We start from the raw sequence: 17,033 nt of genomic DNA, 5'->3' as shown, positions 1-17,033 counted from the left end.
CCTATTTGTCATACATTCCGACATTGCATACAGCTTCTCCTTTTCATGCATCATCCATGGATGACATTAGCAATTTAATGAGATTTTAGCGCAGGGTGCATCAAAACTAAATATTTCAGTGGAGACTTCAAAACCAGCTGTTTCAATCATCCTCAAGACACATAAGTCAAAAGCAGCTCCAAATCCCCTGCTCCTTTTTGTATCAAGACTTTTGGATATAGCTCAGGAGAAGTTCATATTACCTGTAACGATTAAGTCGGCCACTCAAAAACTAATAAAGAATTATAAAGCTGCTATAAACAACTGGACTGCCTAAAATGAACGGCACCCAGACTCAACTATTGTCACTCCAGTCAAACGGCATCATTCTTCAGCTCTGGAAACTACTGCACCTCCGCAAAGAAGTAAGCAATGGGACCAAGCTCAAAAAGAGGTATGTGGTAACTGCAGATCACCTTAAAAATGTGAGTGCCACTGCCCATTTGGGTCGATACAATGAGAAATAAAGGACTGTATGAAGTCTTTTATAGATGATTTGCCAAACATCGGCAAAAAGATTACTTCTAACAATAGAATCAGAGTTTGTTGCTTTCAAGCCAAATAATTAGTGCAGCAGTAGATTCGACAGATCTGGCCTCGGCTTCTTATTGCAATGGTGTGGCCATCAGAAGCTCATTCTAGCTTCGCTTGAATTCATTGAAACCAGACCCTCATTTGAAGGTAGCTAATCTTCAATTTTCAGGTTCCTCATTATTTGGCCAACAAGCAGGCAATTAAATGCTAAAGACGCAGCAGAAATCCTGCATACATTTGGTCTAAAGGAGGAGAAAAAAATCTTCAAACAATTCAAGCCTAGGCAAAGAAGACCTTACTGACAGACGGTTCAGTACCCTACATGGCCCTACCAATCCTGCCAAAAATATCACCAAGGGCAAAAATATCAATGTCAGAAGAAACAGGCAAGATTTAAGAGAGCTACTCCAAAGTCTTCAATGACCAAAAGTAGAAGGCATTCACTGGGGAGACAATGACAGCCTTTCAACCGTTCACCGTTCACCCCTCCCTCCCCCGGTCCTCACTGCCATTGGGGGAGCCCTGACTCTTCACTTGGAAGAGTAGCCTACCATCACAAAAAACACGTGGGTGCTAAGTATTGTTTCTCATGCATACTTTATTCATTTCAAAACCATTCCTCCATCTATACCACCAAAACATCAAAAGAGCACCAACTAAAAATGCTAACGTGGCAAGATATTTAAGGTGGATTAAGATCTAGCTCTTGATGTAGAGCAACTTCTAGATTCAGTGGCAAATGGTGATTTGTTGGTAAGGTCATGGAGGGTACTGAACCGTCTGTCAGTAAGGTCTTCTTTGCCTAGGCTTGAATTGTTTGAAGATTTTTTTCTCCTCCTTTAGGCCAAATGTATGCAGGATTTCTGCTGCGTCTTTAGCATTTAATCGCCTGCTTGTTGGCCAAATAATGAGGAACCTGAAAATGGTAGATTAGCTGCAAATTAGGGTCTGGTTTCAATGAAGTCAAGCAAAGCTAGAATGGGCTTCTGATGGCCACACCATTGCAATAAGAAGCCAAGGCCAGATCTGTCGAATCTACTGCTGCACTAATTATTTGGCTGGAAAGCAACAAACTCTGATTCTATTGTTAGAAGTAATCTTTTTGCCGCTGTTTTGGCAAATCATCTATAAAAGACTTCATACAGTCCTTTATTTCTCTTTGTATCGACCCAAATGGGCAGTGGCACTCACATTTTTAAGGTGATCTGCAGTTACCACATACCTCTTTTTGAGCTTGGTCACATTGCTTACTTCTTTCCAGAGGTGCAGTAGTTTCCAGAGCTGAAGAATGATGCCGTTTGACTGGAGTGACAATAGTTGAGTCTGGGTGAGGCTCATTTTAGGCAGTCCAGTTGTCTATAGTAGCTTTATAATTCTTTATTAGTTTTTGAGTGGCCGACTTAATCGTTACAGGTAATATGAACTTCTCTTGAGCTACATCCAAAAGTCTTGATACAAAAAGAAGCAGGGGATTTGAAGCTGCTCTTGACATATGTGTCTTGAGGATGATTGAAACAGCTGGTTTTGAAGTCTCCACTGAAATATTTAGTTTTGATGCACCCTGTGCTAAAATCTCATTAAATTGTTAATGTCATCCATGGATGATGCATGAAAAGGAGAAGCTGCATGCGATGTCGGAATGTATGACAAATAGGTATCATTGGTGTTTGAAAAGGAAAATGTTGGAGGTATATCATCCCTTCTTTTTTTGGGAGTATGTCTACAAGATGATGGCAGCCTCGGTAGAACAAGGCATGTAGGAGACTTGATTTGCCTTAGAAAGCATCCAAGGAGGTTAAATTTGTAGAGGACAAAGAATTTGCTGAACTGGATCTTCAAACTGTATAATAGGTCTGATAGGTTTGAAGGGAAAAGGATGCGGGTTCAGTGTTATAGGAGGTCTCATCTTTTGTGAAGGCTTGTTTGCAACCTGTACCTCAGTATTTGATTTTTTTTATCAAGTAAGATGGTGGAGATGGTGATGAGACTGCCATCAGAGTTCCATGTGAAGATTGAGTAGGTTATAGAGAAAGGCATACCATAAATGAACAGTGTGATATCTATGGAGTTGTATGAGGAGAATCCACTTTGACATCTAGGAATTCCTTTTGCTAATGTTTCCTTGTCGTGAATGATGGAGATTTCAACAGAGAATGACACTCTGCAGGGGGTCGACAGACCAGTGGACATCTAGTGGCAATTTCCTAAGAACGCTGGTGACAACACCTGCTGGTAATGTCCTGACAGAGAAAGGGATCAGCAATGAGGCTTTGACATTGATGGCAATCTTATTGTCTCCAAAGACATTGTCTTCACGGTCAATGAAGACGTATGTTGAAACCGATGATCCTTCTTTCTAATCCTGTGATGGTAGCCAATCTTTGAATGCGAAAACATAAGGGCTGAGACTCTCAACATTGTCTTCAAGCAAATTGTGCATGATGCCTAAAGAGATGACATAGACGGTGAGCATGTTCACCTCGTCTTTACTCTGATGATCTCCATCTTGGGAAGCCCTTACCAAAGTGCGATTCCTTAGCCAAAGATGCCTGAAAGGTAGTGTTTTCTCTTCTTCAGCCTCATATTTTGAAGCATCCCTCCAAGTCTTGTGTCCTTCATGTCCTTAGGAGTCCTTTTGAACACTTTTGGCAGATACTGCAGTCTTTTACAGTAAGAGACAGAGGAAGAAACACAACACAGAACTCATGAGGGTCTGAGACATTTCCTATAGTTTGAGTTTCACATTTATACGAGTCATTGTCTCTATGTAATATGTGTGTGATATAACACACTCCGACACCCTGTCCTACTTACTTGGGATGAGTAGCAATATAAAACGAATTAAATACACATGAGAGAGGGTCTATGTGAAGAGGAGGGTCACCATTGGAGGGTGGTAGCAAGGCCAGACTGGCAGGACCGGGCATCGGGCGTTTCACTGGGAGGCTGGAAAAGTGGTGGGGTATTTTTTGTTACCACAAAAAGACCTGCACATTTGCTCAAAGCTGCCCACTTACTGAAAAACCATGAAGTACACAATTGTCTCAACCTAATATAAACTTATTTTCACTTGTACTTAATTGGTTGTCTATTTACTTACTTACATAGTATTGTGCGACCTCTTCTACTGTGCATGAAAAACCTACCTTTTGTCCTGAATTTTGACCTCCTGTCCTGAAATTTTCTCCTGAATTTTAACCTTGTCCTAAATTTTTACACTCACCTTCCTGAATTTGCACCCATGCCAGTTGGTCACCCTACCAAGGTGTCACTGTTCAAATGAAAGTTCATCCATGGTGGCAGAATGACCACTTTTTCAATCAATGTTTGTTGCAGCGACAGTAGGAAGCTCACTGATGGGGACTTCCTCGCTCGCCCCAATTGATGGTACTGATGTCGACAATTTGGTTCTTAGAATGAATTCCAAAGGCACAATTTTCTGTGGTGAAAAAGGTTCAGAAGTAGGTTGGCCAGCAGAGGCTTTTGAAGATAATATTTTGTCCAGAACCACTACCTTAGAAGCCAAACGTTGGTCTCTGGCTGATTTTATGTATATTGTCTTAGGTGTTCCTTAGAAGTGGGGTGCATCTCCCTAGATGATGACCAAGAAGACGTTCTGGATGAGAGTGAACCCTTTCTAGGACTTTCTTTTATGATCTTGAAGAACCTTTAGATTTATTATCAGAGGAAGGAATATGTCTAGACTGTGATCTGTGAAGCTATTGAAAGAGTATATTCTCCTTATCTATCAGGGTTTTTGTAGAAAAAGTATAAGATATCTTGCAGTCCTTGGTCTTGTGGTCACAATGTAAGCAATAAAAGCAAACCTTGTGAGTGAAGCCTCTTTTCCCCTATTGGTTCTACATGGTCTGAAAAGACCTTCTATATTTTTAGGAGAGTCTGACATGGTCTGTTTTGTCAGGATTAATCATTCTTAAACATTTGAAATTTCATCTCAGAAGTCTAAAAATAGCTCGAAGTAGAAAAGCAAAGTTATCTAAAGCTCGAAGAGAGCTTAGGGAACTTCCTTCACTCACAATCTGCAGTATCCATCTGAGGTACAAAGAGTGCAGAAGTTACCACTTCCAATACAAAATAAGTATGCAAAGTAGCATCCCATATCACCTTCAAATCAATTAATTGCAGCTGTGGGTGAGCTGTTGATATTTTATTGTTAATTTCTGCAATTTAATGCAAATAACATTTTTGTAGGCAGCAATGATTTTGTTTAACCATGACATTTGTACCCTGAGAAGAAAACAAGTTACTTACCTGTAACTACAGTTATCCAGTATTGGTATCTTTCATAGATTCACATGCCTGAATCATTCCCTGTTGCCGAGATGGGAGTCCCATGGTAAAATACAAAAGTAGTGCCATAAGTAATAAATAGGCTAAAAGAGGCCAAAGGCTATACCTGAGTAGCCTATCTACGTCCTTATAGGAAAAGGACCAAAAGTCAGCTCACACCAATCAGCTACCCTGCAACCTCTAGAACACTCCCAGCAGAAGCAGTTCTCCTTAGATTTTCCAAGCACAAGTGGGAAGTAAATATCCCCCAAATCCTGAGAACTGAGTCCACGGGGAGGAGGGTGGGTACATGTGATTCTATGAAAGATACTAAAACTGGATAACTGTAGTTACAGGTAAGTAACTTGTTTTCTTATCCAGTATTGGGGAATCTTTCATAGATTCACATGCCTGAATCAGAATAGCAAGCAGTACCTTAATTGTACTGTCATTAGCGGATGGTGGGAGAACTGTATTCGTAAACTACCAATGGGCATCCATAACCTTGATTGTAATGACAAAGCATAAAAGGCAATAATCATATTAAAAAGACAGCGGATATAAGCATGAAAATATTTAAAAATAACAAGCATAGTAACGTACAAATTGAGAAACATAGGAGCATGAACACTGTAAGCAATATACCAGTAATGAAATCTAATAATGAATAAGCCTTCATCAAATGTAAAGAATCTGACCTTAATGAAATAGATGGCGTAACACAGCTTGTACAACCGCTGCATCCTCCTTTTGTGCAGATAGGAGGCAGTAGTGTCTTGTGAACATGTGGACATTCTTCTATGTCGCAGCACAGCATATATTGTCCAGTGTAACCCCAGCAAACAAAGCTGTAGATGCAGCACAGCTCTGGTGGGGTGCGCTTTAGCCTTCACCGTGAGAGGTTTATAGGCTTTTTCGTGGCAGATTTGAATGGCAGTTGCGACCCATCTGGCTATTGTGGCTTTGTCACTGTGGTTCCCTGTATTCCTTGCCCGTAGGCCACTAACAGTTGATATGTCTTTCTGCTATCTTTTGTTTTTTGAAGATAACATTTCAAACATCTTTTTACATCCAATGAATGTTAGCTGGACTGGATAGATTCAGAAAGAAAGTTTGCAGCATTACTGGTTCATTCATGTGAAATTGCGTCGATACCTTCGGAATGAACTCAGGATTTTCCGAAGGGTTACATAATCCTGTGTAAAGTGTAAGAAGGGTGCTTTGGTCGTAAAAGCCTGAATCTCACTAACCCTTCTTGCGGAAGTAAGAGCCAGCAAGAGAGCTACTTTCCAAGTGAGGAATTTAAGTTCTGCTTTATGGACCGGTTCAAATGTTGTCTCATCAGTTGTGCTAGAACCACACTGAGTTCCCATTCTGGAGGAGGTGCACGCATAGGAAGAAAAGTGCAAATAAGACCTCTCATGAATGGTTTTATAAGAGAAGATGGACATAAAGAAGGAAGCTGTGGAGATTTCTGTACCTGGAAACAGCAGCCAGGTGAACCTTGAGTGACGAAAAAGTGAGGCCAGACTTGGCCAGTGAGAGCAAGTAATGTAGAATCTGTTCAGCAGGGGCTTGAAGTGGATGAACTTCATTGGCTTCACACCAACAACAGATTCTTTTCCATTTTAGACGATATGTTTTGACAGTGCTTTCAGCACGGGATTTAGACATTATGTCTCGACAGTCCTGTGAAATATTGAGGTCTTTGAACTCTAGGAATTCAGGAGACATGCATGTAAGTGCAGGGACTGTGGCTCTGGATGGACTAGGAAGTCCATCCGGATCCACAGTGGCCCTTATTCCCTGATGACAGGTGGCCCTTGTTCCGAGATAACATTGTCTTTGTTGGATGAAGGCGAATGGGTCTGTCTTGTGACACCAGAAGAAGCTCCTGGAACAAATACGGTCTGTGCCAACGGGGTGTAATCAGGATTAGGCGGCAGTCCTCCAGTTTCATCTTGATGAGCACCTTGGGGATTAATGGAATAGGGGGAAAAGTGTAGGCATAGATCCCGGACCATCTCATTGAAGGGGTATTCCCCCTTGCCCCGGTTGAAGGAACCTGCTGGCATAATATTGGCATTTCTTGTTCTTCTGTGATGCAAACATTTCCAGAGCTGGTTTGTTCCATGTCAGAAAGATTTTGTTCACCTGAGTTAGTTCCAACTCCAACTCGTGTCAGCCAGATTGAGACCTGCTTAGTGTATCTGCCACGGTATGTGCAGACCCTTGACATGCTCGGCCTTCAAGGATATTCAGTGGAACGTTGTCCATTCCCACAATTCCTACGCTTCTTGGGAAAGCGTCACAAATTTTGTTCCTCCTTGTTTGTTTCTGTAGTACATGCTGGTCGTATTGTCGGTAAGGACCAGCACTGAGGAACCTGCTATCCTTGGAAGGAAAGCCTGAAGAGACAAAAATACGACTTGGAGTTCCAAACTGTTGATGTGGTGTTGTTTCTGTGTCTGAGACCACTTTCCCTGGATTTGCATGTCCTGTAGATGACATCCCCATCCTTCCATGGAGGCGTCTGCTGTTAAGATGAAGTCCGGGATATTTTGCAGAAAGATGAGACTTTGGGCAAGATTTGTTGTTTGGGACCACGAATGGAGTGCGTCCACCATTATACCGTTATGCTTGTTGCCATTGTTTCTGTAGTTCCTCTTGAAGAGGTCTCATCTTGAGCTGTGCCAAAGGCACAAAGTTGATTGCTGAAGAGCACATCCCTAGGAGCGATTTGAATATTCGAACAGAAACGAACTTTCTTTTTTAAATGGTTGCCACTAATATTTGAAGGCACACTTGACGGTCTTGCGACAAAACTGCTTTGCACTGAGCGGTGTCCAGGGATGCTCCTAGCAACCTGAGTGGCAAGCAAATTCGATTTTTCCTTCTTCAAAGTGAGTCCTAGCGTATTGAACAGATGGAGACAAGTTGTTGTGGCAAGATTGGCTTCCTGCTCCAACAGAGCTTTTAGCAGCCAATCGTCAAGGTATGGGAAAACTTGCATTCCTCGGGATCGCATGGTCGCTGCTACTGGTGCCAAGCACTTGGTGAAAATCTGTGGTGCTGATTTTAGGCCAAACAGGAGCAACTTGAATTGATAGTGGGTGCCAGCTACTGTAAATCGCAGATATTTTCGGTGTTTTGGATGGATAGGGAAATAGAAGTATGTGTCTTCCATGTTCAGAGAAGTCATGAAATCCCTTTTGTTTAAGCATCTCAGAATATCGGAAAGTGTTACCATCAGGAATGTTAGTTTTTTTGAGAAACTTGTTGAGTTTGCGCAGGTCCAGAATCGGTCGCCATTCTCCTGACTTATTTCTTTTTAGTAAGAAACGAGAATAGAAACATGTTCCTTTCTGTGTGGATTGTACTTCTTCTATCGCTTCCTTGCGGAGCAAGACTTCTTTGCGCAATAAGTGAAGACGAGGGGGAGGGGGACCCCTGGGCGGAATAGTAGGTGGTTTCTGGACAAATGTCATTGTGTGACCCTTGGTTACTAGGTGCAGCACCCAGCGGTCTTAAGTGATCTCGTGCCACCGCTGCACATAAGCAGAAATTTTCGCACCCACGGGTAGGGAGAGAATTTTGACTGGCACCCTGAGAAGCTCATTGCTTTCTGGCAGAGTCACTGTCTTGTTGCTGCGTTCGCTTACGGCCACCCTGGCGTGAGAAACCAGCCGTCGATGACTGACGGTAGGATGATTGGTTGTAAGACTGGCGACATTGAGGCTGGTATTGTCGATACTGTTGATTTGACTGATCGCCGCCCTGGTATGTTGTGAATCCTTGCCCTCTGGCTCCTCTGAAAGGTACACGTCTGTATTGCAGAGCGCCCAGAGACTTTGCAGTGTCCGTGTCATTCTTTATTGCTGAAAGAGCGTCATCAATATGTTTTCCAAACATTGAGTCCCCATCGTACGCCATGTCCAGGATCTTAGTCTGAACCTCAGGTCTGAAGGTAGTAGCTTTAAGCCTCCCCTGGCGTCGAAGAACTGCTGCTCCAGCTAATTGCCGAAAGCTTCTGTTGCCGATAAGGCACAATCAATTGTTTCGGAGGCGGCTCGTTCACCCTCTAATAAGATCTTCCGGGCCTCCTACCTTGTTCCTCCGGGATAAGATCTATCAATCCCGCCATATTGGACCACATTTGATGGTCATAGCAGCCAATGATTGCTAAAGCATTAGCAGCTCTAATTGTTGCCACTGCCATAGAAGATAACTTCTTCCCCATAAAGTCCATATGACGTCCCTCTCTGTCTGGAGGAGTGGTAATAGGTTTTGCAGGGGTTTTGAAAGTCTCTGTGCGTACTGCGATATGACCGAATCTGGTTTCGGGTGTCCTACAAGGCAAGATGGACTGTCCTCTGAAGCGCAGTATTTTTTGTCTACACGAGGTAGCACTGCCGGTATGGATGCTGGGGTCTTCATGATTTTTACGCCTTCCTGCCAGATGTAATCGATAATAGGAATAGAGCTTATGACCTTTCTAGTGTCTTCTTTAAAATCATGTAAAAAACAGTCTGTTTGCTTGACAGTAATAGGTAGTTGGAACCTTGTGGCTGTCCTCTGCATCAAATAATGAAATCTTCGTATGTCTTCAGGAGGAGAATCAGAGGGTAAGTGCGGAGGCGGAGATGGTGTCTGGATTATATAATTATCCCAGGGATCCGGAGTATTTGCCTGATCAGGCAATTCGCCTTCCTCAACTTCTTCATCCGAGGAGAAAGTGTCCTGGTGTCCAGTGTCAGGTGGACCCTGTGCAGGAGTCGTTGTACTAGGTTTAGTAGGCTCTGATATAGGAGCAGGTACCACTACTTGAGGAAATGGGTTCTCTGTCGGAATTTGCGGAGGAGGATAAGTGCTGGAGGCAGATGAGCCATCTCTCCATGGCGTGGTTCCTGTCTGTGATGGAACGGATAGGCATGATGTGGAGCCATATATTGTTAATGATAATAATGTCCTTCCTGGTAATCATTGTCATCATCAATGCTTGGCATTTAACATTGAGCTCAGATGGACTATGAGCTGCCCTCATCATCCTCATCACCATAATCCTCCTCCTCCATGAAACCCTCTAAAAGGTGGGATGGCAATAGAGGAGACACTTTACTATAGTCCTGAAAAGGCTGTTGTTGAAAAGGCCTTTAAAATGTCTTGAGCTGATAAACTCTCGTTGACGGGGGTGTTGAAGGTGCAGAAATCAGTATTGTAGAAAGGTCCCTCGTCGACGGTGGTAAGATAACGGGCGCACTTACCAACGACGTTGTCTGCGGGCTCCTCGTCGGCGGGGGCATTGATGTTGAGTGCACTGTCGTCGATGGGGACTTCGTTGAGGGTGTGGTCGTCGACACTGGCTTCATCGATAGATTCTTCGTCAATGGCCTTCGCCGATGCCCTTGTAGTAATAGTGATTCTCGTTGACAAGATAGGAGAGGAAATAGCCGTTGTTGTGACAGTTGCCGTCGACGATGGCGTCAACAACGTAACACATATCGTCGACGATGAAGGAACAGTCGTCGTCTACAAAGATTTTTTGAAGTGTTTTTTATTTACAGAGTCTGTAGAAGATGATCCTGGACTCTCTGTAAAAGGTGTTAAAGGCAGAGACGACGTTGGCTCAGAGGAATGTTTAGAAATCCTCTCTTTATGAACTGGCTTATCCTGGGAAGTTTTAAGATGTTTTCTTCCCTCACCTGAGGAGCTTTCTTGAGATCTAGCCCTCTTACTAGATGTGGAAGCTCGGTCCTCTTCCTCAGCCGAAGAAGGAGGTCGTCCTTTGGAAGACTTGAGCCATAAAAGTAATCTTGCCTCTCTAATCCCTGAGAATCTTGCTGGGAAAGGTTTGGCAGATTTTACAGTCTTTAGCCCCATGTTTAAGGTAGAGGCAATAAAGAGAATCTTTATGTAGATCATCTACATGGACCCTCTTCTTCCCACAGGACCTGCAGGAGCGGAAGAGGCCTTTTTTGTCAGACATATTTGCTTGAAGAGCTGAAGAGAAGAAAACTGAGTAGCACTCAGGGAGACTCCCTTCCACACGATGTGCGGTGAAAATCTGAGGAGAACTGCTTCTGTTGGGAGTGTTCTAGAGCGTGCCGGTAGCTGATTGGTTGGAGCTGACATTTGGTCCTTTTCCTATAAGGACGTAGATAGGCTACTAAGGTGTAGCCTTTGGCCTCTTTTAGCCTATTAATTACTTATACTTTTGTATTTTACTGTGGGGCTCCCATCTCGGCGACTGGGAATGATTCAGGCATGTGAATCTATGGAAGATACCCCAATACTGGATAATTATGTTAATTTCCAAAAGTGTCATAGATTAAATAACACAAATAGCTTGAACCCACTAATCCCAGAGTACTCTTGCATTCCTAATATAAACAGTGGCGGTGCGTCCATTGGGGGCGTTGGGGCGTTGCCCCACTAGCCATGGACGCACCTGCCAACAAGAACATGTCTAATTTATTTTAAAAAGTCAGCCGGGATTAATTTGCAGCGCGCTATCGTCCCCGGCCGGGAGAAGCCCGACAGAATCGGGCAGAATCGGGCAGCGCGTAAGGCAGTGGCCGTGCGGGGGCGGAGCAATCAGAATAGCGTTGGCCAGTAGCTGCGCGCTGCGCCGGCCTGTCAAAATATTGAGGACTCGTGGGTTTCACATGCGCAGTGTGTACTACAGTAACTGTACACACTGCGCATATGAACTCCAGGAGGCCTCGATATTTTGACTGGCCTGCGCATGCGTACTGTTGTCCGTCCACCACCCCCCCACCTTAGCAGTGGAGACTAGACAGGCATGAAGTCCCGGCCCCGGTCTCATTAGGGGCAAATAGCAGTCTGCTCGTAAGCCAATCCTGGCGCAGTGGCGCTGTTAACGCTGCGCCAGGATTGGCTGCTGCAGCAGGATGGTGCCGCCAAACGTGGGTGTTGGCTGCTCTGCTGCGGCCCGCACTGCTTGGCCAATCACCTGTAGCTATTATCAAGCAAATTCGAGGTGATTGGCCATTAGCACGCGTGGCGCTGGTGGCGCACCAAAACAACTGCTAATAGTGAAGTTTCGGTCTAGTAAGTGAAAGTAGAAGTCGTAGACTCATAGACTGGTCACTAGTGCAGCCAGTGACCACTACCAGAGTCACTCACAACTCGGTCGTCGCTCGTGACTCGTCGTCGTCGTCCTGCTGCTGGCTGCTGCCCTGGGCCTGGCTTGGTTAACTTACTTAAGTGTGTGTGCGACGTCGTGCGTACCCCTACTGTCCGGACCTCACCACCACCGCAACACGGCACCGCGTCCACCGTCCACCGGTCCACGTAAGTTTTTTACTGTGCACTGCACAGCACACTGTGACTGTTTGAAAATAGAGGCTTCCTTCACCCAAACGAGCAGTAATACTGTACTGCATAGCCGCCCTGGCCTGGCCTGCGCTTGCCTACAGTTAGCATTAGCATCAGCAGGGCAGCATGTGTTGTTGTGCAATCAGTGTATGTATGTATTGCCCGAGATCACACCAATAGTGTATGCTAGCCTAGGCATCAGTCCTGGTTTCTGGTCAATCCGCCTGCCATTCACACAGGAGTTGCCTTCTAGCCTCCCCCCTCCCTCACCTGAGAGGGGCTCCCGGGAGGTCGGGGGGGGGGGGGCAGGGGTAAAGCCTTTCCGAGAATCGCTCGCACCAATCGGACCGACTAAGCAGGATTTAAAACCTAAAGGAATAGTAGACCGCGATGGGACTTTGCGCAGGCCTTGGGACATTGTGACGTCACCAGGCAACTATCACCCCCCTCGACGTCACACTTAAGAGCTAGCTGTCTCCATCCGCAGCAGTGCGGGAACAGGCAGCGAGTGAAGGACACCCCACAGGATAGGACTGTCTGCCTTCATTTTCCGGTAGTGAGCATCACAGCCCCCAAACCTTCTTAAACACACTCAGCAGGGACAAGCACCGTGGCAGTGCACAACAGGCCTGCTTCCAAGGACATTCTTCCCAGGAGAACCCCCTTTATAAATGTGGTGCTGGTGAGTCATTCTCAAAAGATTTTCTGCCCGTCAAAAGTCTGTTTCTGGGATGTAAGCTGCCAGCTACAGGCCGGGTACCCGGTCATTTGCCTGGGATAGGCCGGCTGCTGTTTTATTGTGAATCGCCGGTTTGTGACAGCTTCCAGGCCTGCAAACAGGCATATCAGTCCCAGGTTTGCTTCCTGGAATTATAAACCCGTTCGTGGGCATTATCAGCCTCGCTCTCAGGGCATTAACTTTATTTGAAGTGTCGGCTCCTGTACTATTACATATCAAAGGTGTACTTCAGAGGTGTGATGGGTCCAATCGGGTGCATTATCTACCTACTAGAGAGTGGCTAATTTGCAAAAATAATACGTGCCGGCCACCTTTGATTCTGGGCAAATCACTTAATCTCCCAGCAAATAAATATGTCCTTAAATGGTGCTGGTGCTCATGAAAAGCGGTGTTCGTGTATGTTTAAGTGCGGGTGCTAAGCACTGAAAACTACCTGCTTCAATTAGACCTGCCTGTAATAGAACTTCTGGGGTATTCTCTACCATATGATAGGAAAGCTCACCTTTACTAGCAAAATCTCAGAGTTATTTGTTATTCTTTGTAGTCTGTGGAGTGTTAATAAACCGAAACCGACGGGCCGGCAGTACTAGTAAGGTCACCGTCTGGGTCTGGGTCGTGATCTGTTGAGCAGTCAGTGCGCCGTGACTGGTGGCTGCCAGTCTTAAGTTCTGCTCACAAAGTCGGACTCGGACGCGCAGCTGTGAGCGCTTCTCACTCAGCCTGGTCACAGGCTGGAGGTTTCTACAGGTAATGATGAATTAGGGCACGAGGCTGCTAAATCTGGCGTCATCTGAGTCAGGGGGGCGATTACTGTTAAACTGGAGGCGGCTGCTGTTTATTGAAAAACAAACACATGAACTAATTAGCGATCAGTGCTAAATGGGAGACTGTGCTCACTGTGACAATGAATGAAGGGGTTGCACTCACTACATATTGGTAACTGTGGTCCTCTAATGTGTACGTACACATTACTTCACATAAAATGAGAAAAGGTTAGAAATTATGCTTTTACTCAAGCTTGATGCATTTGTTGCCTTTGCAACATTTTCATAAAAGTATACCCCGTGAACATTTTATTAGTGCAACTGCTCCATGTCATAAACATTCCACTACATTCTATGCATGCGAAAAGACAAACAGTGCTGTCAGTCCATAATGTTTTGTATGTCACTTCTGTTGTGTGGCACTTTAGCCCTGTAGCTTGGAACACCATGTTCTGCCGCAGCATTCAGTACTTGCTAATTGTGTAAATATTTTCACCTATTATATTGAGAAGGAAACATTTTTGTTTTTTAAATTCACATTTCAGTTGCTGTGCAAATTAACATGACAATGACTAGTATGTACATTACGTTTACGTTAAATGTGATTGCAGTGCATATGACAGTTGGGTTTTTAGAAGTATTCTGTTTCACCAGTCTTTCCTTTGCATAACGGTGAAATTAAAGGGTAGTATTCATATGTTTGTGCATCAGTTAATTCCATAGCTTTCTTAAATGCTGGATCCTAAAGGTGCCTACCTAATTTGAATATCATTGATCCATGAGGGGAACCCAGTACTGAGCGTTGCCAGATATCTGGGGTATTTTCCTATGTTAACTTTATCTTGTTTTGCCCGGAAGTAGCCTTGTAAAAGTCCTGCAATTTCCCATCTGCCTTTCTACCTGAAGTTGCCTTGGAATAAAGATCTATTTATTTTATGTTTGGCAACATTTGCAAAATATCCTACTTCCGTTTTTTCTGCTCCTTCTTTTTCATGTTTCAAACTGTCTTTTGTGATTAGAGATCAGATCCCTTTTGCATCTAAGGTGTATGTCTCAGACATTTGTGAATCTGCCATGCAGACCCTCAGTGCTTGACCATTGCTCTTCTCTTTCTCAGTAGTTTACTCAGCCTGCTGCTTGACCTCAGCTGGAAAATTCATAAAACTACAATTCCTGTCACATTGGAGAGTGCTTCAGAGCAGTTAACAGCTGCATACTATCTAAACGCCTACAGTTAAATACGTTGACAAACAAGATACATTTATATGTTCATCCTCACCCATCTCTCCACAAGAAGTAGGCTGCCACTAGTCCACTAGTGTTGCTCAATTTCTCCCTCCCTTGTACCAAGATTTCAAAGAAAGCTTCTACCTCATAAGAGGCCAGTGTCCACATTTCCCTACCTAGGTCTCCTTAGAGAAGTTCCAGCCAATATCACTGTAGCACTTTCCTGTGCTGATTTTGCCACTAAGCCCCCCCACCCCATCGTCCTACTTCACAGGTTATAGAGAATTTTAAATGTGGCTCCTCAGCCTACCCATTTGGACTCCCATCAGCCATCAAATTCTTACACTGGCTGCAGATAGCTAGATATAACGCCTTTAAAGCAATGTGCATCATATATCGAGCAATCCGCTGCAGTGGACCACTCGGTTTTCACCATAATGTGTACCTTTACCCCTAACAAAGTCACTTTATTTAGGTTGATTCGCACTCGTATACAAAAACATAAAGTTGAGAACTGGCTGAAGCTTCTTCTCTGGGCCGAAGGCCATGGTCTGGTACTGGATTCCTGCAAAAATGAGAATTTACAGTGGCCTATGATGTCAGAGCGAAACAAAAGGGGATGATGGACGTAGCGTTTGAGCAAATCAAACACTCACCCCCAGTCAACTGATCTGGGTTTAATCCATCACCATTCTTTAGCTCACTCAGCCACCCCAGTTCAGACATGGCCTTTTGCATATGGCCATGTCTGAACAGGGGTGGCAGAGTGGGCTAAAGAACGGTGATGGATTAAACCCAGATCAGTTAACTGGGGGCGAGTGCTTGTATTGTCAACTCTCCGTCCATCATTTCCTTTGGTTTTTCTTTGTTCGCCATAAGTTGGCAGGGTATGCTCAGACGTGAGTCCCTTGCTCACTTTGCCACTGGATTCAAGCAAGCTGGGCTGAAGAAGGCTGAAATGCCAGAAACCGGTCCTCGGTAGCTTGTTTCCGGCCCAGGGAAGGCATGGCTTGGCAGTTTGGGCTGGACTGTTCCCATGAGGCACAGGGTCAGACTGATTTGTTTATGTTTTATATGTTTTCATACATTGCAATAAAGCACTTCTGCTGAGGTATTTACAGGCCATTGAGTGCCTTTTCTTTATTATTGTAGCCCCCCCCCCCCCCCCACTTGTGCTGCAGGCCTTTAATTAAGATAGAGATAATTTAACTGCGATAGTTCAATGCAGTGGGCTCTGAGAGGATTTCTGTAAAGGTTACGAGCTTTGTATGGTTGTAAACAATCACCATAAAAAGTTGCTGCCATTTTAGATAAAACTCTGTCATATTTTGAATGCAACAGCTAGACTGTTTGTTTTATCATTCGTGAGTGCTTTGTAGGTTTAGCTAACTGTATTGCATTCTGTCACTACTGACAGACACCTTCTTGTGTTTGATTTAACCATGTTTAGCTACTATAATATCAACTTTTTTGGGTTGTTGTTCGCTAAGTAGAGGTTTTATGAGAGTGGAATTCAGAAGAATGCAAGACCAGCTGTTGAAATCTTCATGAATCTTTTTGCGTAGTGACCGCTCCTGAAATGTGTACTGTTTAGGGATAGCAGTTGTTGTAGCACCACTGGGCAGGTTTACTTTTTCTCACCTTGTCTACTAACACTACACTTCAGGTTTCATATACCTGGTTTTCCAATGGATCTTGATTGTGCTGAGAGGAGTCAGATATAGGGGACCCAATGTAGTTATCCAGTGAGGACCAGGAATTGGAAAATTGACCTACAAACTAGTAATTAGATTCATATATATATAACCCTCAACACTATGCAATACAGATACAGAATTATCACATCTAGACCAAATCTCTTTGGGAAAGTCAGTCGGTCTAAAATCATACAAACCAATAACTCAGTTAGAGCTATGCAGAATATTTAACATTAGAATTTGCTATTCAGAGATCTCTCTATTCAGATTCCTGGCTCTCATTAATACTCAGTTGGAATGCACAATTAATAATTGAAGATGAGACATGGAAAGGCAGAAACATGATTTGAGGATGGTTTAGTTTTATCAGTACATTTTAAAATAGTAAATACATCAATATCAGGC

The 17,033-nt window shown here is 44.1% G+C and overlaps 1 protein-coding gene across 1 annotated transcript in view; it reads right to left on the bottom strand.

The window, feature by feature from the left end:
- The window catches only part of RIMOC1 (RAB7A interacting MON1-CCZ1 complex subunit 1), a 515,078-nt gene that overhangs the window by 219,713 nt on the left and 278,332 nt on the right, over window positions 1-17,033 (bottom strand). The window lies entirely within an intron of this gene.

The sequence above is a fragment of the Lissotriton vulgaris genome, chromosome 3_1 (assembly GCF_964263255.1).
Source record: "Lissotriton vulgaris chromosome 3_1, aLisVul1.2, whole genome shotgun sequence".
Lineage (NCBI taxonomy): Eukaryota > Metazoa > Chordata > Amphibia > Caudata > Salamandridae > Lissotriton > Lissotriton vulgaris.
Note: the sequence above shows the minus strand (reverse complement) of the source record. Positions and strands in the feature narration are given on the sequence as shown.